The sequence below is a fragment of the Hylobates moloch genome, unplaced genomic scaffold, assembly GCF_009828535.3.
Source record: "Hylobates moloch isolate HMO894 unplaced genomic scaffold, HMol_V3 SCAFFOLD_20, whole genome shotgun sequence".
NCBI classification, from domain to species: domain Eukaryota; kingdom Metazoa; phylum Chordata; class Mammalia; order Primates; family Hylobatidae; genus Hylobates; species Hylobates moloch.
Window position 1 is genome coordinate 19,705,781 of NW_026652295.1, and position 23,161 is coordinate 19,728,941.

At 41.0% G+C, this 23,161-nt stretch overlaps 1 protein-coding gene and 1 non-coding gene across 3 annotated transcripts in view; one reads left to right on the forward strand and one right to left on the reverse strand.

Moving 5' to 3' along the window:
• The window catches only part of E2F3 (E2F transcription factor 3), a 92,690-nt gene that overhangs the window by 33,041 nt on the left and 36,488 nt on the right, over positions 1-23,161 (forward strand). The gene's annotated exons all lie outside the window — the stretch shown is intronic.
• Positions 17,569-17,673, reverse strand: LOC116460584 (U6 spliceosomal RNA). Its single transcript, XR_004245871.1, has one exon. It is a non-coding gene; the product is annotated as a U6 spliceosomal RNA (small nuclear RNA).

Genomic DNA, 23,161 nt, shown 5'->3' on the forward strand with positions numbered 1-23,161 from the left:
ACATGCATAAAATGAGAGCATGGCAGATGGAGAGGGGTGGGGAGCCTAGAGGGTGACTGGCCGCGGGCCTCAGCAGTGGAGACAAGGGCACAGGAACATGGCGCCAGGGCCAACAGACTTGGCACCAGCCCTGGATGCTCTGCATAGCACCCATTTGTAAATGGGTGTGGCCCTGGACAAGTGAGGTCCTACTGGATTATTTAAGAATATTTTATGGTGAGTTGTATTTGTTCTTCCCAGCAACAGCTCTTTGAAGTAGTTTAGTGGTATATCCATTTTACAGTCAGCACTTCAGACTCAGTTTGGTGATCACATGCCCCAAGTCTCCAACTCCTGGGCTCAAGCAATCTTCCTTCCTCAGCCTCCCAAAGTGCTGGGATTGCAGGCAAGAGCCACTGCACCTGGCTAATGTGCCCAAGTCATGTAAAAAATTAATAGACAATGCAGAATATATGGGAGAATGACATATTGCTTGGGCCTTTTTGATTTGCTAGTGAGACCAGAACACTTTAACATATTAAAAGTTATAGCTGGTTAGCAAGCCAACTTTTTAACTTCAAAAGATAGGGAAAAATAAGCATTATTAAAACTCATTTATTTGGCCGGGCACGGTGGCTCACACCTGTAATCCCAGCACTTTGGGAGGCCAAGGAAGGCGGATCACAAGGTCAAGAGATCGAGACCATCCTGGCCAACATGGTGAAACCCTGTCTCTACTAAAAATACAAAAATTAGCTGGGTGTGGTGGCGCATGCCTGTAGTCCCAGCTACTTAGGAGGCTGAGGCAGGAGAATTGCTCGAATTTGGGAGGTGGAGGTTGCAGTGAGCCGAGATTGCACCACTGCACTCCAGCACTCCATCTCAAAAAAATAAATAAATAAAATAAATTCATTGACTTGCTGAACACCATAATTAAAGGGATTCTGGAGGTAAGAAAAAGGTGCTCCTTTTGTTGTTATATAATAATAATAAACATTATTATTATATATTGTTATATAACAATAATAAACATTATTGTTACTATTATTACAGCCCTTTTCTTGCTTTCTTTTCTTGTTCCTATCAACCTTCCCTGGGAGAAAGAGAACTTTTCCAGGCCAAGATCATACGTTAAAGAATTGTCTTTTTTTTTTTTTTCCCCAAGACAGAGTCTCTCTCTGTTGCCCAGGCTGGAGTGCAGCGGTGCAATCTCAGCTCACTGCAACCTCCGCCTCCTGGATTCAAGCAATTCTCCTGCCTCAGCCTCCCGAGTAGCTGGAATTACAGGCATGTACCACCACGCCTAGCTAATTTTTGTATTTTTAGTAGGGACGAGGTTTCACCATGTTGGCCAGGTTGGTCTCAAACTCCTGACCTCAAGTGATCCACCTGCCTTGGCCTCCCAAAGTGCTGGGACTACAGGCGTGAGCCACCATGCCTGGTCCAAAGAATTGTCTTTACAATAGAGGAATGTTTGACTTTAGCACATTTATGGTAAAATCAAGGTTCTAGATCAGGGTGTCCAATCTTTTGGCTTCCCTGGGCCATGTTGGAAGAAGACTTGTCTTGGGCCACACATAAAATACACTAACACTAACAATAGCTGATGAGCTAGAAAACACACACACACACACACACACACAGAAAAATTTTGTAATGTTTTAAGAAAGTTCGTGAATTTCTGTTGGGATGTATTCAAAGCTGTCTTGGGCCACATGTGGCCCGTGGGCCAGAGGTTGGACAAGCTTGTTCTAAACGTTCTTCCTCTGTCTCTGTATGTTAGATGCTTTCCCACATTAACAGTCCTTTTCCCCTCCTCTCTTAAATGACCAAGCAGGACTAGGAAAGCATAAAGACAATGAGAACACGCTGCCTGGGATTTAAGCCCTTGAATTCCAATAAGGTTCTAATATGGACTTCTACTAAAGCATAATGGTTAATTCCATTTAGGGAGTGGGGAACATCTTTCATACTTTTTAAAACATCAGGCCAGGTGCAGAGACTCATACCTGTAATCCCAGTGCTGTGGGAGGCTGAGGTGCGAGGATCACCTGAAGCCAGGAGTCTGAAACCAGCCTGGGCAGCACAGTGAGACCCCATCTCCACAAGAATGTTAAAAATGAGCCAGGTGTGGTGGCATGTACCTGTAATCCCAGCTATTTGGGAGGCTGAAGTAGGAGGATCCCTTGAGCCCAGGAGTTCAAGGCTGCAGTGGTTGCAGTAAGCTGTGATTGTGCTGCTGCACTCCAGCTTGGGCGCGGAGTAAGACTCAGTCTCTTAAAAATTTAAAGTCATTATTCCCAGATGGAGTGTACTACTGAGAAATAGAAGTCCCTCGGTTGGACCTAGCTTATATGAAACTTCAAAGCAGTCATTGCCAACTACAGGTGATGATTGGTAATTTGAGCAAAATTTGATAGTTTTTGAAATGGCATCAATTTAAAAGAAGTAGTTTTTGTTTCTTGATCCAGGGGAAGGCTATTATTCTGGTTTCCAATACCCTTTATCCATCTGAAGAGCATCAAAATTGGCGGGTGCCAATCAAGTTTGGAAATGGAACTGTGCAGCATACTAACCTATAGAAAATATTATAATAATTCTAAAAATGTAGTGTTATATTAAAATGTAGTGAATATTATAATAATTCTAAAAATGTAGTGTTTATATTGTTTTCCTTCTTAAGTTAGGCCAAAGTTGGTAAAATGCATTTTAGAACCCTGTTTTTGTTAAGGAGAGCACAGAGCCACTGGTTTGGAGAAGTTTGTAATATCCAGAGGATAAAGAAAACGGACACTTGTCATTCTGAGTTCACGGGAACAGGAGAAACTGAACCCTTTTAGGTTGATCATCAGCTTGATGTGAAGGGACTTGAGAGATTCTCTAATCTATTCTTTCCCTTAACTGGTTAGGAAGCAGAGTCCAAGAGAAATCCCCTGCCCAGGGTCTGGCAGAACTGATGGAGAGCAGCCTTCGTGGCTACCACCTTCCCATAAAGTCTGTGCTCTCCAGCTGCGCTTGGTGATAAGATTTATTTAATGACACGTGTGACTCTAAGACTATTTGTGATGGCGAATACCACAGATTTGACTGGGTAATGTGATATTTGTTATTTGCTTTAAGTTAACTTTAGCCTTTAGCACAGTGTGATGGAAAGGGCACCAAACTTGTGATCCAGAAGACTTGGGTTCAAGTTTCAGATTTGACATTAGCTTTGCTTCTGCAAATCTGAGGACCCTATTTTCTTAATCCGTGAAATGGGAATAATAATACTCACCGAATTTACCTTACACAGTTGTGAGGATTCATTGTAATGGGCTTTGTAAAAATATAAAGTGCTATATAAACATAAGGGTGTTAATCTCCTGTCTTTGGTGATAGGCTAAAAAGACATACTTGTTTCAAATTTTGGATGCTCTAATTTGCATAATCTTACACATTCTTTTTCTCTATTTTTAACTCTTATGTTTTCCCCATCAGATTTTTTTCTGTTAGGAGTTACAATATCTCTCTTCATCTGCGCTTTGTCTCAAGGTGTATAAACTTAAACATTATCTCCAGTGCAGTTTGTCAGTATCTTGGCGTATTTGAAATGTTTAGTACTGCATTCAGTATATGAAAGCTGCATCCTATGTAAGACCATAGGATATTTAAACAGATGTTCAAATTTCTATCGTGAAAATCCTAGCTCATTCCTTGCCAGAGATGAAGGACTGAGGACAGTACAATCACCACCTTAAAACAAACCACCTAAGCACAGCTTTGGCTGCACAGATTGGAAGGGAATCTGGTAATTACACTCTTTAGTTCTTCTGTGAATATAACCAATCTGGGCAATTTGGGCACCAGAGTGGATTTTTAGGCATGAATTATCTGGTTAAGTTAGCCAGATAATTGCCAGCTGTCTCCCGTGCTTTCTGCTCTGGAGACCCCAGCCTGAGTAATTGTCTTCTGTTTACTCATGCGAGCAAGTTGCTGGTTTCCATTTTCAAACAAAAACTAACTGCATGTTAGAATGGTATTTTAACTGAGCTATTTTTGTTGCTGATTCAGAGATTCCCCCACCCTTTGCCAAAGGAGTTGCCCAGATCAGAACCCATTAATTTAGTTGATTTGGGGGGTTCCCTTGTTGACTTTGGGGAATACATAAATATTATAAAAGAGATGTAGAAGTTGATGGTGTAAGGTTTTCTGAAACATTCAAAACTTATCTCAAATTCTGACCAAACATGTTTCTACTAATTTTCCTAACTAAATGGAAACTCCAGCTGTATAAATAATGATTTTTGTTTGAAAACATTTTTTCTCTTGATTTTAGAACCATCGAGGGAATTAAATTATAAATAAGTAGCAGGAAAGAAGAACTTTGTCAGTGTGAAACAGAATGCAAAATTACTCACATTTTGAACTGAGTTCCAGAATGTAAAGCAACACTTTAGCATGGGTTGCTGAAGCGAGCTGCTCTTTAGGGAGGAGGAAGAGGCTCACTGAGACGTTTTGTTTGTTTATTTTATTTATTAATGTATTTGCCATTTCTCTATTAGATCTGATTTTAATACTGTAAGTCTTTCCACTGATTACAAGTGCAGTGACATGCCCCTCTGCAACCACCATTTTCCTCCCATTTTTTCTTTTCTCTTTTTTAAAGAGACAGGGTCTCACTCTGTCACCCAGGCTTGCATACAGTGGCGTGCTCATAGCTCACTGCAGTCTCAAACTCCTGAGTTCAAGTGCTCCTCCCACCTCAGCCTCCTGAGTAACTAGGACTAGGTGCATGCCACCAAAGCCCGGCTAATTTTTTAAATTTCTTTGTAGAGAGGGGTCTCACTATGTTGCCCAGGCTGGTGTGAAACTCCTGGGCTCAATCCTCCTGCCTCAGCCTCCCAGAACACTGGAATTACAAGCATGAGCCACTGTGCCTGGCCCTCCTCCAATTTTTTCTTAAGAAAAAAGAGAATTCATACTTCATTTACCTGACAGTCCTCATCCCATTTAAGTGTATATAATGGAAATACGTACATTTATGACCAATATTGGTCCCTTTCTTTCTGTAGATTTGAGTTTTGATTATAGACTTTGATGGAGAAAGCAATGGTGCCACAACCCAGCCAGGGTGCCCTGCCAGTACTTCCTCATCTCTTGCAGTGAAACCCCCTTATCAAACATAATGTGCTATCTGGCCCCCTTTGTCATACTTTCTTGCACTCCACTTATTACATATCAAGGAATTGCCATGTTGTGGAAAATTTGGTTTCATAACATATTTTGAAGTCTTATTTAAGGGAGTTGTTTTTCTTATATTCTTCATTCCACAAATACTTAACCAAGGCATATTTTGCCACAGGTACATGACTTCCAAAGAAATCATAACAATAGTTATCCAAAAAAAATTAAAATAATTTAGTAATGTCCACGCCGTCCTACTTTAAACACTCTTCCAGAATGTTCCAAAGGAACAAATGGCTGCGGTGACTTTTAACTTTAGCCCCAGCCTACTTCCAGCTAAGGCAGTTCTCACTGCAGGTATGTGTATTCATTGGTCCAAAGAAAGAGAGAGGAAAACTTGGCTCCCGAGTATTATAAGAGTGAATGATTCACGATTCTGTACATGGGAGTCTTGGCTCCTTCTCTGTCTCTCAGGCTTCTTGGTAGGAAGTCAATGATACCAGTAGAAAAAGGCTGTTTTTCTGACTTAGGATTTGGTCTGCTCTCTGCAACCCACTAGAGAAACTGAAGTTTTCTTTCCATAATGATCTGAAGTGTTGATAGTTACCATCTCTGTGAAAGCTCATTAAAAATGACTTATTTTCCTTTGGAAGGAGAGGTCACATGCTGGAGCTAGCAGTGGAATATCAGGACCAAGGATCATAAGCCTCCTGCTGTAACTCTGGTTTCCAGATTTATTTGAGCCTACTTCTGCCAGAAGTAAATTTAGTGGGCATCTTGAATGGAGAAATGAACAGATGGTCAAGGAGAGGGAAGAGGGTCAGGAGTAGGGGTGGGAAGACCCCAAAATCCAGTGAAAAGAGTCAGGGCTAGGGGTGGGAAGCCCCAATATCCAGTGTGGCAGATAAGGGGTGAGGGCATCCGAAACACACAGTTTACTATTTTAACCATTTTTAGGTGTATGATTCAGTAGCATTGGCTACAATTACAATGTTATGCAGCCATCATCCATGTCCAGATTTTTTTCACCATCTCTAACAGAAAATCTACCACTGAACAATAACTCCCCTCCCATCCCTCTAGTCCCTGGTAAGCTCTGTTCTACTTTCTGTGTGTATGAACTTGACTACTCTAGATACCTCATATAAGTGGAATCATAAAATATTTATCCTTCTGTATCTGCCTTATTTCACTTAGCACAATGTCTTCAAGTTTCATTCATATTGTAGCATGTATCAGAATCTCATTCTTTTTATCTCTGAATAATATTCCATGGTATGTGTAAGGCCCCATTTTGTTTATCTTTTCATTCATCAATGGATGTTTGAGTTGTTTTCGTCTCTTGGCTGTCGTGAATAATGATGCAATGAACATGGATGTATGAGAGTATCTTCTGTTTGAGTCCCCTTTTAAAATTCCTTTGGGTATATATCCAGAAGTAGAATTGCTGGTCATATGGTAATTCTGTGTTTAACTTGTGTTTTTGGTTTTTGTTTTTTTGAGATGGAATCTTGCTCTGTTGCCCAGGCTGGAGTGTAGTGGCATGACCTTGGCTCACTACAACCTCCACTTCCCGGGTTCAAGCGATTCTCCTGCCTCAACCTCCCAAGTAGCTGAGATCACGCCTGGGTAATTTTTCTTTTTTTCTTTTTTTTTTCTTTTTTTTTTTTTTTAGTAGAGACGGGGTTTCACCGTGTTGGCCAGGCTGGTCTCGAACTCTTTACCTCAAGTCATCCACCCACCTTGGCCTCCCAAAGTGCTGGGATTATAGGCATGAGCCACCGCTCCCGGCCATATGTTTAACTTTTTGAGGAACTATCAAACTGTTTTCCACAGTGGGTGCCCCATCTTACAATCCTACTAGCCATGCACAAGGGGATTGAGGCGGATCCTTGCTTTGACCCATCTGCATGTCACCCAACTTTTGTTTTTGCTAACCAGCAATTTGCTCACCAGGCCTCGTCCTCATTCATCACTGGGTCTCCTTTTGCTGTTTGCTGAGTCTGCCTGCCCCTTGGTGTTGGCTTTGGCTAGAGAAAGGAGCCTATTTGTTTTGCTACTGACCTGGTTGGACATGCATGCCAGCCTGTTTATGAGGTGCTTTCTCTGGCTGAGGGAGTCAGGGGGCTGTGCGACTGTATTCTTTAGTGTAAAGGTGAGCCAACACAGCGAAGTGTGCTCGCCCTGCCTCCTCTGAAACAATCTGCCTTTGAGTCTTTTCATTCTCCTGGTAACCGTCTTCCTAATAGCTGTGGCTTCATCTAAATGAAAAATTTATCTTGTGCTGCCTACCCAAAGGAGAGGCTCCTCACATGTCAGATGTTATTTCACCAATTATCTCAGTAACTTCTGTACTTTTTATTCCTGAAAGCGAAGTTGAGAGTGATGGAGGTTTCCACAACATGCAGTGTTTCATGCATTTTTATCCTTACGTAGTTATAAGAAACAAAGCAACATTTAGAATTATTTGAAGTACTTTTAACGCCCTCAATTTGATGTGTTGTATGTATATTTATATCTGGACACAATTCTTTTCATTGATCAGTATAGACAAAGCATTTAGAGGACAGTGAAGTTTCTCCAATAAATATGTTTAAAGATATCTGAGGCCGGGTGAGGTGGCTCATGCCTGTAATCCCAGCACTTTGGGAGGCCGAGGCAGGTGGATCACCTGAGGTCAGGAGTTGGAGACCAGGCTGGAAAACATGGTGAAACCCCGTCTCTACTAAAAATAGAAAAATTGGCCGGGCATGATGGCAGGCGCCTGTAATCGCAGCTATGCGGGAGACTGAGGCAGGAGAGTCACTTGAACCCAGGAGGCAGAGGCTGCAGTGAGCCAAGATTGCACCATTGCACTCCAGCCTGGGTGACAAGAGCAAACTGTCTCAAAAAAAAAAATCTCAAATCTATTTTTTAAATTTAACCTTTGAAACATTTGTGTAACGCAGGTGGCTCATGGGCACCACCATCTTCTTTTGGCATATAAGGAAACAAGCCTGTCTGTCAACACAGAAAGCTCAAGAATTGCTGTGGGGTGCAGTGGCAGTAGCAGGGACAATAGGGATGCAGGGGCCCCGCCTTCGTGTCTGTGGACCAGCCCTTCTCAGAGTCAGAGTCCATGGCTACCCCTCTTGGCTCCATTCTTTTTCTCTTCATGGAATTATTCTGTGGGGTCTGCATATAGTGATTCTGCATTCCAACATCTAACTTCCCTGTGCCTTCCTATTTGCAAAAGACAGTTTCTTGACCTGAAATCCCCAGTTTGGGATTATTAATAACATTTTTTTGTAACCTGTAGTGCTTCAGATACTGTCTCAGCCTTTGTGAATTCTCGTGGCATGAAATTATAGAAATTACTTGACAGGCCAGATGCAGTGGCTCATACCCATAATCCCAGTGCTTTGGGAGGCTGAGGTAGGCTGATCGGTTGAGCCCGGGAGTTGAAGATCAGCCTGGGCAACATAGCCAGACCCCCATCTCTTCAAAAAAATTTAACAGGGCATGGTGGCGCACACCTGTAGTCTCAGTTACTCGGGAGAGTGAGAACCCATCTCTGAAAAGAGCAATGCTAGGGGCAAGAAAGTCTACCTTTTTTTTTTTTTAAATCTGGTATTCCCATTCTGCCCCCCAATTTATCTTCACCCCTTTCAAGGTGAGTGCTTTGTGATGGCCCTAACATTTATTTAGTCTAAACAAAAGAAAAATTATTTGAGAGTTAATTGTGTGTGTCTGTACTGCATGTCTTCCGTCAAATTAAAAGTTAACTATTGCATTTTATTTATTTTACCTTAATTTCATATCAGGTACTTTCATACTTTTTAGCTTTTAAAATGACAGAGGCTGGGCTCAGTGTCTCACTCCTGTAATCCCAGCACTTTGAGAGGCTGAGGTGGGAGGATTAATGAAGCCCAAGAGTTCAAGACCAGTCTGGGCAACATAGTGAAACCAGGTCTCTAGAAAAAAAATTAGCCAGGCATGGTGGTGTGCGCCCATGTTCCCAGCTACTTGGAAGGCTGAACCCAGGAAGCAGAGGCTGCAGTGACGTATGTTTGTGCCTCTACACTCTAGCCTGGGCAACAGAGCGAGACCTTGCCTTGAAAAATAAAAATAAAATAAAATAATAGAATGCTCTTCCCAGCTAGATTGTAAGGTTTTTATATGTTAGTGTCCCCGTGGCATATTGTATGTTGTAGGTACACACCTCTATTTATTATATGTTGTGGTGTTTTTAGGCAATGAGATTTTTAATATTAGCTACTCATGATCCGCAACAATTTCAGTCTTTATGAAATAAACTTCATTCGAATCCTTGAATTCCATTTTTAAGTGCACCTACAGTTGACACCTTAGACAAATGAAAGGTTTGTCTACTTCTTAGTTCATTCCTACAGAAAACAAGAACATCTAGCATCTGATATGATCCCTCGTGGGCCCTCAAGAAATACTAGTGTTTTTTAGAAAGTCTACTTGTGGGTCTATTTCTCTTTAGTCCATTGTGTCTGCCTGCCTTGTTATTGCTGTGTCTAGAAGAAAATGAAGAAAATTAGCATGGCTCCTTTCCTTGCTGTTTTGTACAACTTTTGTGTCCTCACCCAGAAGCAAGATCCTTGGAAATGAAATGCTATGTCAAAAACCAGACCAAAAAAAACACAACAACAACAGAAAACACATTTTCATAACTATTCGATTCAAGATTTTGTTGCTAGATCTTGGAAAATGTTGTATGTCAACCCAAAGGTCTTGGGAAGTCCCCCTGAGTCATGAATGGGTGTGGTAGGACTGGGATGTGGACCTCTGGGCTTTGCTTCTGATGATAACTTCTCCTAGGGCAGCAGTCATGCTGGGGACAGCTGTTTTGTCTGTTTATCCCTAGGCCTTGCACTGTCCCTGTCATATAATAGATGCTCAATACATGTCTTTTGAACTGAACTGCATTGGCCTGGCCATGGCTTGAGCGCTTGGACCAATAACACCCTGAGTATCAAGTTCCTCCTCAGTCGGGCTGGAGAGTCGAGAGCAGGTCATGGTGAGTTGGTCTTTTTGTGTAAGAATCCCTAGTGGCAGCAGCGCCTTGTACTTAAAAATGGAATACTACCAACATCATCTTCCTTCCCAGGATGACAAGGCATTGAGAAAATTAGAATGTGTGTATTTTCTCCCTTTTTTTTTTTTTTTTTTTGAGACGGAGTCTCACTCTGTCCCCCAGCTGGAGTACAGCGGCACAGTGTCAGCTCACTGCAACCTCTGCCTCCCGGGTTCAAGCGATTCTCCTGCCTCAGCCTCCCGAGTAGCTGAGATTACAGGACCGTGCCACCATGCCCAGCTAATTTTTGTATTTTTAGTAGAGACGGGGTTTCACCATGTTGGCCAGGCTGGTCTTGAACTCCTGACCTCATGAGCCACTGCGCCCAGCCTCTCCATTTTCTAAGACATGCATTTTTTCATTTGTGCATATGTATCTTAGCATTGATTCCCCCCTCTACATTTATTTATAAAAAAGTGGTACATCTTGTAATCAGTAGCTTCTTAGAACTGAGGAATTCGTTTTCTCATCACTCTGAAAGGCAGTTTAGCACAGTACAGTAAGTCTTCACTCCATAGGTTCTTGGAAATTGCAATTTTAAATGAATGAGGTATAATGAAACCAATTTGACCATAGACTAATTGATATAAATAAGACTTAAGTTCCTTCCAAAATACGTACAATGTTAAACACTGAACTAAAGGTAAGCTATACATACATTTAAGAAAGAGTAATTTAAAAACAAGTAAGATGATTATTTCATCAGTTATTCCAGCTCGGGGTTTCTGGTGGATGGAGCCTGTCCCAGCAGCTCAGGGTGGAAGGCAGGGCACCAGCCCTGGACAGGATGCCATCCCATCACAGGGCACATTCGTACACAGCCAAAGTCACTCAGACTGGGACAGTGTAGACAAGCCACTTCACCTCATGTGCACAGCTTTAGGGTGTGGGAGGAAACCTGAGGACCCAGAGAAAACCCACACAGATGTGGGGAAAACGTGGAAACTCCACAGATAGTGGCCATGGCCAAGAATCCTTTTTTTGTCCTCATCAATGTTATAACAAAATGACATTGAATGAAATGTTATTCAAGGACCTGGTTATTAGACGGGTTGGAGTCTCTGCTTTGCCACTTTCTAGCTGACTTTAAGTTTCTCATCTGACTTAAAAGTCCAGGGGAGACGAAATGATATTGTTTAGCACAGCAGCCTGACTTATAGTAGAGCATCAGTACATATTACCTATAGTTGTTTTCATGAAACTATTTCACCAGAAGTTTAGGGATTTATCCGTAAAGGCATTAGGAGTGCCTACGTGGCACATGAGGGCATTTTTTTGTATCATACCACAAGTAGCACTTAAGGTTGGAATCATTGCTGACCCCAGTGTAAAATGCCTCTTTCTGGACAAGAAAATGGAAAGTGAAATTTGCAATTCACTCTCTGTGGTATGTATGTATGTATGTATGTATGTATGTATGTATGTATGTATGTATTTATTTATAGACAGAGTCTTGCTTGTGTCACCCAGACTGGAGCTGGAGTGCAGTGGCGCAATCTTGGCTCCCTGCAACCTCTGCCTCCCAGGTTCAAGTGATTCTCCTGCCTCAGCCTCCCCAGTAGCTGGGACTACTACAGGCATGTGCTACCACACCTAGCTAATTTTTGTATTTTTAGTAGAGACAGGGTTTCAACATGTTGGCCAGGCTGGTCTCAACTCCTGGGCTCCAGTGATCCGCCTGCGTCGGCCTCTGAAAGTGCCAGGATTACAGGCGTGAGCAACCGCGCCCGGCCCTCTGTGTTTTTGATGGGATGGATGGTTCAACATTTAGAGAGAACCTAAAAAGTTAAAAGTAAAAGCAAAGAAGTCTTAATAACAAAAAGCAACTTCATGCAATGTCACTGTTTTACTGCATCTTAATAAAGAAATGTGGCCACCTTAGACCCAGAATATAATCAATTTTTAATTGTCTTTCTTGGATAATATCAGGATAGAGTGTAGTAAGTTAGGTTGATGTATTAGCTTGCGTCTTGTCAGGGAAAATAGGTAGATCCTCTGAACACAGAGGAAGGAGGGACCTCCACGTTGTCCTGTTTAGTGTCATACTGAAGAAGAGTATGACCAGCCAGTGCTGGGTGTTCTGCAGCTTGGGACAGATGTTGGGGAGAAGGGCACTGCCCTTCTTGTGAGCTTTCTTGCCCAAGGGACAAATGAGCTAAGCAGTACTACGTTATTAGTGGTGTGTGTGTGTGTGTGTGTGTGTGTGTGTGTATGAGAGAGAGAGAAAGAGAACAGAGCCCGTAAGTCTTGCCATTTTGCTTTATCAGACAACCCGTCCCCACCCCTCAGCATAGGAATGTGGTCTTAACCCCAAGCCACTGCTTTTTCTGCTTGCACCTCTAAACTTGAGCAGGTCTCGGGGGCGGTTCACCAGTGCACCAGACTACACTACTCACAGCAATCTTTCTTTTTTTTTTTTTTTTAACAGTGATTTGCACTGATCTAGCCTCCAAGGGGTAAGGGCCAAGATGAAGCAGAGAATTTATTTTTATATTATGTCATCTGGTGCAGAGACTGCTACATAATCAGGAGTCAAAAATCTAAGGGGATAGGCTGTGAAGTCATTTTGTCCATGAGTTGTGTTACAACACATTCATTCATTGTATACAATCACCAACAGTCATTGCCATAATTTATTCTTGGCAGTAAATTGGGTTTTCTAGTGACAGAGTAAGCCATCAGAATTAAGCAACCAGGAGCTCCAGTTCATGTGTGCTGGAAAAGATGTTTGTGAGACTTCAGGTACCACTACCTCATATTAAAGGTGAGCAAGTGGAGGCCCAGAGAGGGCAGGTGACTTGCCCAAGGTCACACAGTGGGTTAGGGCCATATCAAGGACTAGAACATTGGTAATCCATCACATCCTGTCCTTAAGCCTTTCTGCCCCACTTCCTGTTGACACAATGGGCAGGATTTTAAACTCCAGTTTCATTCCTGGGGATTGATATGAAAGGTTTTTCACTTGTCCAATCCCATTTTCCCTGTCCAGGCAGATGACAGGTAGTAATTTCAGGAACTGAGCAAGAGATGGTGAAAGCTAGATTGTAGTGGGCTCTTTTTGGTTTGGTTGTTATGAGTGCTCTCAATGCAAAGCTTAGAAACCTCTCCAGAGAAATAATAATCAGCTCTCCAAGGAGTGCTCTTGCAGACTAGCATGCTGCCTTGCTTGCTGGTGTATATCTTCCTGTAAATTCCTGGTATCCAGTGTCCATACAGGACAAATTGGCTGACTTGTTTTCTTGCTCTGTTGTATGACAGACAATCAGAAATGTAACTGGTGCCTTTCATGTGCCCAGAGTAAGTTAAATGTGCTTGCCTTTAATATGTATATACACACACACACACACACACACACACACACAGCAGTTAGAACACAGGTGTTTTTAAAATATGATTTTTTTAGGGAATATGTAAAAACTGGCATCTCTTCAGATAGACATATAGGTACTGAAAAACCTTGGTTAATATGTCTTGTTTGTATACTCCATGTGGTGTATTTTACACAGTATCTAAAGGTGTTGCCTGATTTTGAATTAGTTAAAAGACAGGTTTGAGACGTGGGAGAAGAGTATGTTGTATTTCTTGTCTGATCTGAGGAATTTTATTTTCCTGAAGTCTATAATTAGGTGCTTGTGTTGATTGTTTATTGAAACAAAGCTGAAGGTGGGGGTGAGGGGAGTGCCACATAGTGGAAAACACTCTATGGCAAACATCTGAGCTTTACTTAAAAGCATGGGCTGCAAAGAAATGTAAATTCATTGGCTTAATTGGAAGAGAGTATTTATAGAAATTGAATGATCCAGTAAAACTGAAAGCCTGGCTTCTTTCATCTTCAGAGACCTGCCTTAGTAAATGCTGTTCTGGAAATCCCTTGCCTGCAAAGTGGACTTTGCCATCCAATTTCTGGCCTCCTGGCAGTCAGTCACTTTGACCTAACCCTATTGTTTGACTCATATTTACTACGTACTTTCCTGTTTTGGCTTAGGGTTGTACTGAAAACGTACATGTAAAGAAAAAAATGTCCATGTACACTGAAGTTTTCTGATTTTTTTATATGGCTCCATAATTTGATTTCAATAACTATTATAAAGAAACTTTTATAAGAAGATACAATTTGAAAATCTTGCTGTCCAGCCTGTTCCCATCTACCCTGCCCGCCTACTATGCCTTTTATAGTTCACCATATCCATTAGGTTCTCGAAAATTCTTCCACTGTTTATGCAAATCTTTAAATTTTTAAATACTTTTATTTTCCTTCTTAGAAAACGTGACAACTAGATGCTATTCTGCACCTTGTTTTTACATGGAATCATATACCTTAATGAGCTTTTCAGGTCAGTACATATAGAGCTGCCTCATACTTTTTGGAGCTATGCAGTATTCCACCATATGCATGTCTCGTAGTTATTTAAATCAGTCTCCTGAATACACTCTTTGATTCTTTCAATCTTCTGCTATTAGGAAGTTGCAGTGATTAACCTTGTGTATCACTTCATACATGTGCAGGTGTATCTGTAGGGTAGTTTCCTATAAAGGGATTGGGATTTGGGCCAGCAGATATGTGCATATGTATTTGTGATTGTGTGGCTAGCCCCCCCTTTTTTTAACTTTTATCTTAAGTTTAGGGGTACATCTGCAGGTTTGTTATATAGGGAAACTCATGTCATGAAGGTTTGTTGTACAGGTAATTTCATCACACAGGTATTAAGCCTAGTACCCATTAGTTATTTTTCCTGATCCTCTCCCTCCTCCCACTCTCCACCTTCTCTGGTAGGCCCCAGTGTCTGTTCCCCTTTATGTGTCCATATGTTCTTATAATTTAGCTCCCACTTATAAGTGAGAACATGCAGTATATGGTTTTCTGTTCCTGTGTTAGTTTGCTTAGGATAGTGGCCTCCAGCTCCATCCATGTCCCTGCAAAGGACACAATCTCATTATTTTTATGGCTGCATAGTATTCCGAGGTGTATATGTACCTCATTTTCATTATCCAGTCTATCATTGATGGGCATTTAGGTTGATTCCATGTCTTTGCTATTGTGAATAGTGCTGCAGTGAACATACGTGTGTATGAGTCTTCATAATAGAACAATTTATATTCCTTTGAGTATATACCCAGAAATGTGAATGCTGGGTTGAACGGTATTTCTGGTAGTTTTTTTGGTCCTAGAGAAATCGCCACACTGCTTTCCATAATGGTTGAACTAATTTATACTTCTGCCAACAATGTATAAGCCTTTTTCTTGGCAACCTCACCAGCATCTATTGTTTTTTGATTGTTTAATAATAGACATTCTGTCTGGTGTGAGATGGTATCTCATTGTGGTTTTGATTTGCATTTTTCTAATGATCAGTGACATTGAGCTTTTTTTCATATGCTTATTGGCTGCATCACATGTGTGTCTTTTGAAAAGTGTCTGCTCATATCCTTTGTCCACATTTTAATGGGGCTGTTTGTTTTTTTCTTGCAAATTTGTTTAAGTTTCTTATCGATGCTGGATATTAGACCTTTGTCAGAGGCATAGTTTGCAAGAATTTTCTCCCATTCTATATGTTGTCTGTTTACTCTGTTGAGAGTTTCTTTTGCTGTGCAGAAGCTCTTTAGTTTAATTAGATCCCATTTGTCAATTTTTGCTTTTGTTCCAATTGCTTTTGGTGTCTTCGTCATGAAATCTTTTCCTGTTCCTGTTTTCAGAATGGTATTGCCTTGGTTGTCTTCCCGGGTTTTTATAAAAGTTTTGGATTTTACACTTACCTTTAATCCATCTTGAGTTGATTTTTGTATATGGTATAAAGAAAGAGTCCACTTTCAATCCTCTGCATATGGCCAGCCAGTTATCCCAGCACCATTTATTGAATAAGTAGTTCTTTTCCCATTGCTTAATTTTTGTCAGGTTTGTCAAAGATCATATGGTCGTAGGTGTGCGGCCTTACTTCTGGGCTCTCATTCTGTTCCATTGGTCTACGTATCTGTTTTTGTACCAGTACTATGCTGTTTTGGTTACTGTGGCCCTATAGTATAGTTTGAAGTCAGGTAGCGTAATGCCTCCAGCTTTGTTCTTTTTGCTTAGGATTGCCTTTGCTATTCAGGCTCTTTTTTGGTTCCATATGAATTTTAAGATAGTTTTTTCTAGTTCTGTGAAGAATGTTGTTGGTAGTTTGATAGGAATAACATTGAATGTGTAAATTGCTTGTTTTCCCATTTGTTTGTGTCATCTCTGATTTCTTTGAGCAGTGTTTTTAATTCTTGTTGTAGAGATCTTTCTAGTGTATTCCTTTCTAGTGCCATTCTTTTTGTGGCAATTGTGAATGGGATTATGTTCCTGATTTGGCTCTTGGCTTAACTGTTGGTATATGGGAATGCTAGTGATTTTTGTATGTTGCTTTTGTATCCTGAGACTTCGCTGAATTTATGTATCAGCTTAAGGAGCTTTTGGGTGAGACTGGGGTTTTCTAGGTATAGAATCATGTTGTCTGCAAACAGAGGGTAGTTTGACTTCCTCTCTTTTTATTTGGAGGCACTTTATTTCTTTCTCTTGACTGATTGCTCTGGCCAGGGCTTCCAATATTATGTTGAATAGGAGTGGTGAGACAGGGCATCCTTGTCTTTTGTCAGTTTTCAAGGGGAATGCTTCCAGCTTTTGCCCATTCAGTATTATGTTGGCTGTGGATTTGTCATTGGTGGCTCTTAATATTTTGAGGTATGTTCATTCAATATGTAGTTTATTGAGAATTTTTAACATGAAGCAGTGTTGAATTTTATTGAAAGCCTTTTCAGCATCTATTGAGATAATCATGTGTTTTTTGTCTTTAGTTGTTTATGTGATGAATCACATTTATTGCTTTGCCTGTGTTGAACCAACCTTGCATCCCAGGGATAAAGCCTACTTGATCATGATGGGTAAGCTTTTTGATGTGCTAGTGGGTTTGGTTTGCCAGTATTTTATTGAGGATTTTTGCATAGATCTTCATCAAGGATATTGGCCTTGCTTTTTCATTGTGTCTCTGCCAGGTTTTGGTATAAGGAGGATGCTAGCCTCATAGAATGAGCTAGGGAAGAATCCCTCCTCCTCAATTTTTTGGGCTAGTTACAGTGGGAATGGTACCAGCTCTTTGTACGTCTAGTAGAATTTGGATTTGGCTGTAAATCTGTCTGGTCCTGGGCTTTTCTTGGTTGGTAGGCTATTTAATGCTGATTGAATTTCGTAGTTCATTATTGGTCTCTTCAGGGATTCTGTTTCTTTCTGGTTCACTCTTGGGAGGGTGTATGTGTCCAAGAATTTACCCATTTCTTCTAGATTTTATAGTTCCTGTCGCTTGCCCTTTCAGTGGACTATTTTTGTTTTTTAAATGGAATGCTTCACAAATATGCCCCTTCCTTGCACAGGGGCCATGCTAATTTTCTCTGTATTTTTCCAATTTTCATATCTGTGCTGCTGAAGCGAGCACCCTAAGTACTGCTTGATTTTTGCACTCCTGCCAACTTAATGAGGGCTGCACCAATAGAGTGGGTTATCAACTTTTGGATTTTTGCCAGTCTCATTTGTAAAATATACTACCTCGATATGGTTTAGATTTGCATACCTTTTTTTAAAAAGCAAAAGGCTGGACATCTTTTCAAGATGTTTAAAGGCCATTTGTTGGCCGGGTGCGGTGGCTCACACCTGTAATCCCAGCACTTTGGGAGGCTGAGGAGGGTGGATCACGAGGTCAGGAGATCCAGACCATCCTGGCCAACCAACATGGTGAAACCCTGTCTCTACTGAAAATACAAAAAAATTAGCTGGGCGTGGTGGCACACACCTGTAGTCCCAGCTACTCAGGAGGCTGAGGCAGGAGAATCGCTTGAACCCGGGAGGCAGAGGTTGCAGTGAGCCGAGATCCCACCACTGTACTCCAGCCTGGCGACAGAGTGAGACTCCATCTCAAAAAAAAGAAGCCATTTGTTTTTCTTGTTTCTTTCTTTTTGTTTGTTTGTGTTTGTTTGTTTTGCAAACTGTACTTCATTCCTGTACGTGATTTACTCTTCTGATGGATTCTTGCTCTTTTTCTTGTTGATTTGTAAGGGCTCTTTATATAATAGGGAGGTTAGCTCTAAGTCTGTGATATGATCTTCAAATTTTTCTTGGCTTATCATTTCCCTTAGTATTTGTGGGGTTTTTTTGTCTTATACAGAATTTTCCATTCTTTCTTTTATGGCTTCTGGATTTCAAGTCACAGAGAGCATTTCCACCAACCCCTTCCACACATACATGTATAAGAATTGACCCATATTTTCTTGCAGAATTTCTATGCTATTACTTTTTTTACATTCAAATATTTGCTCCATTTGAGGTTTATCCTGATATTCTGTTAAGTATGGATTCAAGTTTTTTGTTTTTGTTTTTGTTTTGGAAATAGGCTCTCACTCTGTTGCCCAGACTGGAGTTCAGTGGTGCAGTGACAGCTCACTGCAGCCTCGACCTCCCGTGCTCAGGTGATTCTCTTGCCTCAGCCTCCTGAGTAGCTGGGACCACAGGTGCACACCACCATGCCTGGCAAATTTTATTATTTGTGGAGACGAGGTCTCGCTATATTGTCCAGGCTGGTCTCTAACTCCTGGGCTCAGACGATCCTACCTCAGCCTCCCAAAGTGCTGAGATTATAGGCAGAAGCAATCGTGCCTGACTCAACTTTATTTTTTGTAGATGGCTACCCAATTTTCCTAACCACTTAGTCAAAATGCCCACCTTTCCTCCCACTGAAGTGCCACCATTATAAAGTAAATATTTTGTAAATGAAAAATGCCCACTATTCCCTTGTAAAACAAGAAACCATGGGTCACCATTTTTTGGAAAGAATGTTTCAGTTCTCTTTTTAACTCAAGACAGCTCTTCCACTTTGTCCTCCAAGGATAATATTTACTCCGGACTGAATGAATGAGGTTAACAACCCACCTGCTTGTTTCTCCCTAGTGGAATGTTAACATTTTGCCTCTTGGCACAATTCTCAAGATTTATCTTAAGACCCTGTCTCCTTTCACTCAAAGTATTTGTCTCTTTATCACAAAGCCTGAAGAAACATCTCTTATTACTCAAGGACCATGCCTTTTATGAGCCCTAAGAACGGGAGTTATCAAAGTGTGGTCTTCCCCAGACCAGCAGTCTCAACATCAGCTGAGAATTGTCAGAAATGCAAATTGCCATCCTTGACCTACAGAATCAGAGACCCCGTGTGGACAAGCCCAACAATCTGAATTTAACAAGCCTGTCAGGTGATTCTGAGCATGCTCAAGATTGAGACCCATGACCTTAGAGGTAATATTTAATTTCATAATGGCAGTTTACAACCCTATAGCACTACCTTGTGGGCAGATGGGTTTGGTCCTAATCTTCTTGACATGCAAAAATGTAGACTCGCAGCAGGAAGTGACGGTATCTGTTCTTTAAAGGTGGTATTCTTAGAGTAGGAAACTTCTCTGAGTTTTTTCCAGGAGTCACAAAGATGTCTCACTAGGACTGCTAGTGCTTTGGACTAGAACACCTTACATCCAGAATCTTGCCACTGGGTCAGTGCTTCCCTTTGTCATATAATAAAAAACCAGCAAAACTGGTTTCTATAATATGCTAAGGAGTTTTGTAGCATTGAAGACTTGTCTTACCCCCACAAAAGCATCATTGTTCCTTCTCATCCCTTGCCCCTCTGCCTTTAAAATTAATTTGATACCAGAATAGCAAATACTTCTGATGACTCTTAGCCACGCCATAATGGTGCTTGTATTTGGCAGGTTAAGGCAGACTTCCCATACCTCTGAGCCTAATTGCCAGCCAGGGTTCAGCTCAGAGCAGTAGTTCTAAAGCTTTCCTGGACATTAGACTCCACTGGATAGCTTTTGAAAATTCAACTACCCAGGCCAAATCCATGTAACTAATTCTATATCTCAGGGGTGGAGCCCAGGGATCAGGATTTTTTTTTTTATTACCCAGTTGATCACAATGTATATCGAAGTTAGTTTAAGAACCAAGGACGTGCACATTTGTTTTAAAGTAGTTTTGGTTATGATAATAAGAATTATAAGATGGACCAAATATCAAATGCAAGAAAATGGTCCCGAATGCCAATACAATCAGAATAAGAAATGCATAAATAGCGACTTTCTTGAAGCTGAAATCAACTCCTTTTTGGATGGCTTTCTTGTCTTTTGAAGAACACATGTTGTAGTATGTGTTTCTCTCCATATCCTGTGTGTTTCATTGTAATGGTCTTGCTGATTGATTTTGTTGGCTGCAAGCAAAGTGATAAAATGCCAGTGGATGCCTGTGCCAGGGAGGTCAGGACTGGACTTTCCCACTTGGCTCTGTTTTGACGCATTTAGCAGACTGATTCCAACCCTCTTTGGAGACTCTGACCTACAAAAGTGTCTGTTATCTTTGAGAGCTCCAGGGAAAGCTATGGACCTTTCTAGATCTTTTCCCACCTTTTGGCCCATCGGATATTGCCTTGTCCACAGCAGCACTTGACAATTCGTCATAGAAGTCTATGGTTTTATTTATTGACCCTGCTGTACAATTTTCCCTGTAGCGAGTCATAGTTGGCTTAAGAGAGAGTCGAAGATTAAGTACAAAATTTTCTAAACATCCTGTTTTCCCTCAAGACAGGGCACTGTTCTTAATAAAGTGAACATTCTTTTGCACTGGCCCTGGGGCAAGGTTGTCCCAAAAGCTTTGACAGGGGTGCCATTTGGTTATAAACAGTGTGGTAATAGGGTGGAGTCAGAAAGAAATTCTCTCATCCCTTTTACAACTCCAGGCAATTCTAGAGCCAACCCTTGGGAACCCAGGGAAAGAACTCTGAAATGATATGCTGGCTGAGGCTTGCCGTGGCCACACCTCAGGGTTAAGCATTGAAGGAGCTAGGCAAAGAGTGTGTGTGTTTAGCTACAAACTAAGTCACAGACCAAGAGGCTTTTGGTATTCTTCCATTTTTGCTTAGAATTCTGTGATGGTTTTTGAAATATATTGTCCTTACTTTGTGTTCTTACCTGTAATCTCATAAGTTTCTGGTGAATTTAGCTTTTGCCAGGTTCCGGTGGGTCTTACCCAGAGATGGTCAGAGTAAATGGACAAAAGAAGGAATTGATTAGGATGTGAAACTTCAGAGATGCTCACAGGCCTTCAAGCCCTAGAAAGTAGTATGCCAGTGAATTTTCTAGTCCTCTCTACACTTTGTACAGATGAAGAAACCGAGACCCAGGGAACTCAGCCAAGGTTTCTTGCCATTCCTCCAGTCCCCCAGTTAAAAAAAAAAAAAAAAAAATTAGGTTCTATTTTGCAAACTGACAAGGAGAATTATACAATGGAAATAACACTCATTTTAGTGTATCTGTTCTTGTAGTTTCTTATTTTATTCACCTTTATAAACCATTCTGAGAACATTGTCATAAAGAGCATTCTCCTAAATTGGAATGTGATTCAAATAGTCCTGTCTCCTTTCCTCCTTGCTTTTTATGAAATGACTGCCTACACGCACTCGCACACATATTTTAGTGAGCAATGCAATGTGCGAATACAAATAGAAATAGATTTTGTTAAAAAAAAAATTAATGTCAGTCCACCAGTTAAAAAAGTACCAAAGTCATTACAAGATTCATTAACTATGTTTAAGAAAAGTATTGAGGGCTTTTGGGGGGATTAAGTAATTTTAATTTATAAATAATGGTCTCAGATTCATAAACCTTAACTGATTGTAGAGATTATGAAGGTTTGTTTCTCACACAGTTAATTATTTGTTGCTTTTTAAATAACCAGATAATTACTTTGCATTTGTAATGATTAATTGCAAAAAGTTGGTTATAAGAATCCCTAGAAGAATTCTCAGGTAAGATCTCATGCAGAATTCTTTGAAGTTCATTTGGGGTCATTCATCAAGAAAAGCAATGCATTTCAGGTTTATGAACTCACTTTGCCCACAGGTGAGGTTTCCAGGCTTCGAACCAGCAGGAGGAGAGGCAGTGGGAGGATCTGACGTAGGTATGGCTTCAGAGATGAAGAGAGTATTTCTCCTCCGCACCCCCTTTGCCTACACCTGGAAATAAGTTTAGCCTAGGGAAAAAATGTTCCCTGACTTGTCAGGTTCAGCTAGTGTACCCTTTGAGATCCTTCATTCTATCTCTTTTTTTTTTTTTTTGAGATAAAGTCTTACTCTGTTGCCCAGGCTGGAGTACAGTGGCCCCATCTTGGCTCACTGCACCCTCTGCACCCCGGGTTCAAGCGATTCTCCCGTCTCGGCCTCCCAAGTAGCTGGGATTACAAAAGCACACCATCATCGCTAGCTAATTTTTTCTTTTTTTTTTTTTTCTTTTTTTTAGTAGAGATGGGGTTTCACCATGTTGGCCAGGCTGGTCTCGAACTCCTGACCTCAGGTAATCCGACCACCTCGGCCTCCCAAAGTGGTGGGATTACAGGCGTCAACCACTGCACCTGGCCCGTTCTCTTTTTAGTCTCCCAATTAACAAACATCTACTGCGACAGCATCCATTACCTAGAATTGTAGGAAGGTATATAGGATAGACGTAGTAAAGAGATAAGTGGGTTAGAAAATAAACACTCATAAAAAGGAGACAAACTATCAGAGTGGTCCCCTAGCTACACCTGCCACAACTGCCTCCTGAGAAATCCTTGTTCTGCACAAGCTAAATTCCTGTTCAAATAAATTGTTGCTCTTCCTATAATCATTGAGCTGCTGAATACAGCCAGGGTCCTTGATAGACGTCATAGTTTGTTATTGACTTTATCACCAGTAAAAGTTAATATTGTCATCCCTTTCCTGCAGCAACACACTACCATTTTTTTCCCCAAAATTAATTTAGGTAAAGAACATTTTTCTTAGTATAATTTTCATTGAATTCAGTATTATCAAGTTCGTATATTTTTAGAGTTTTTGGATCGCTATTCCAGCC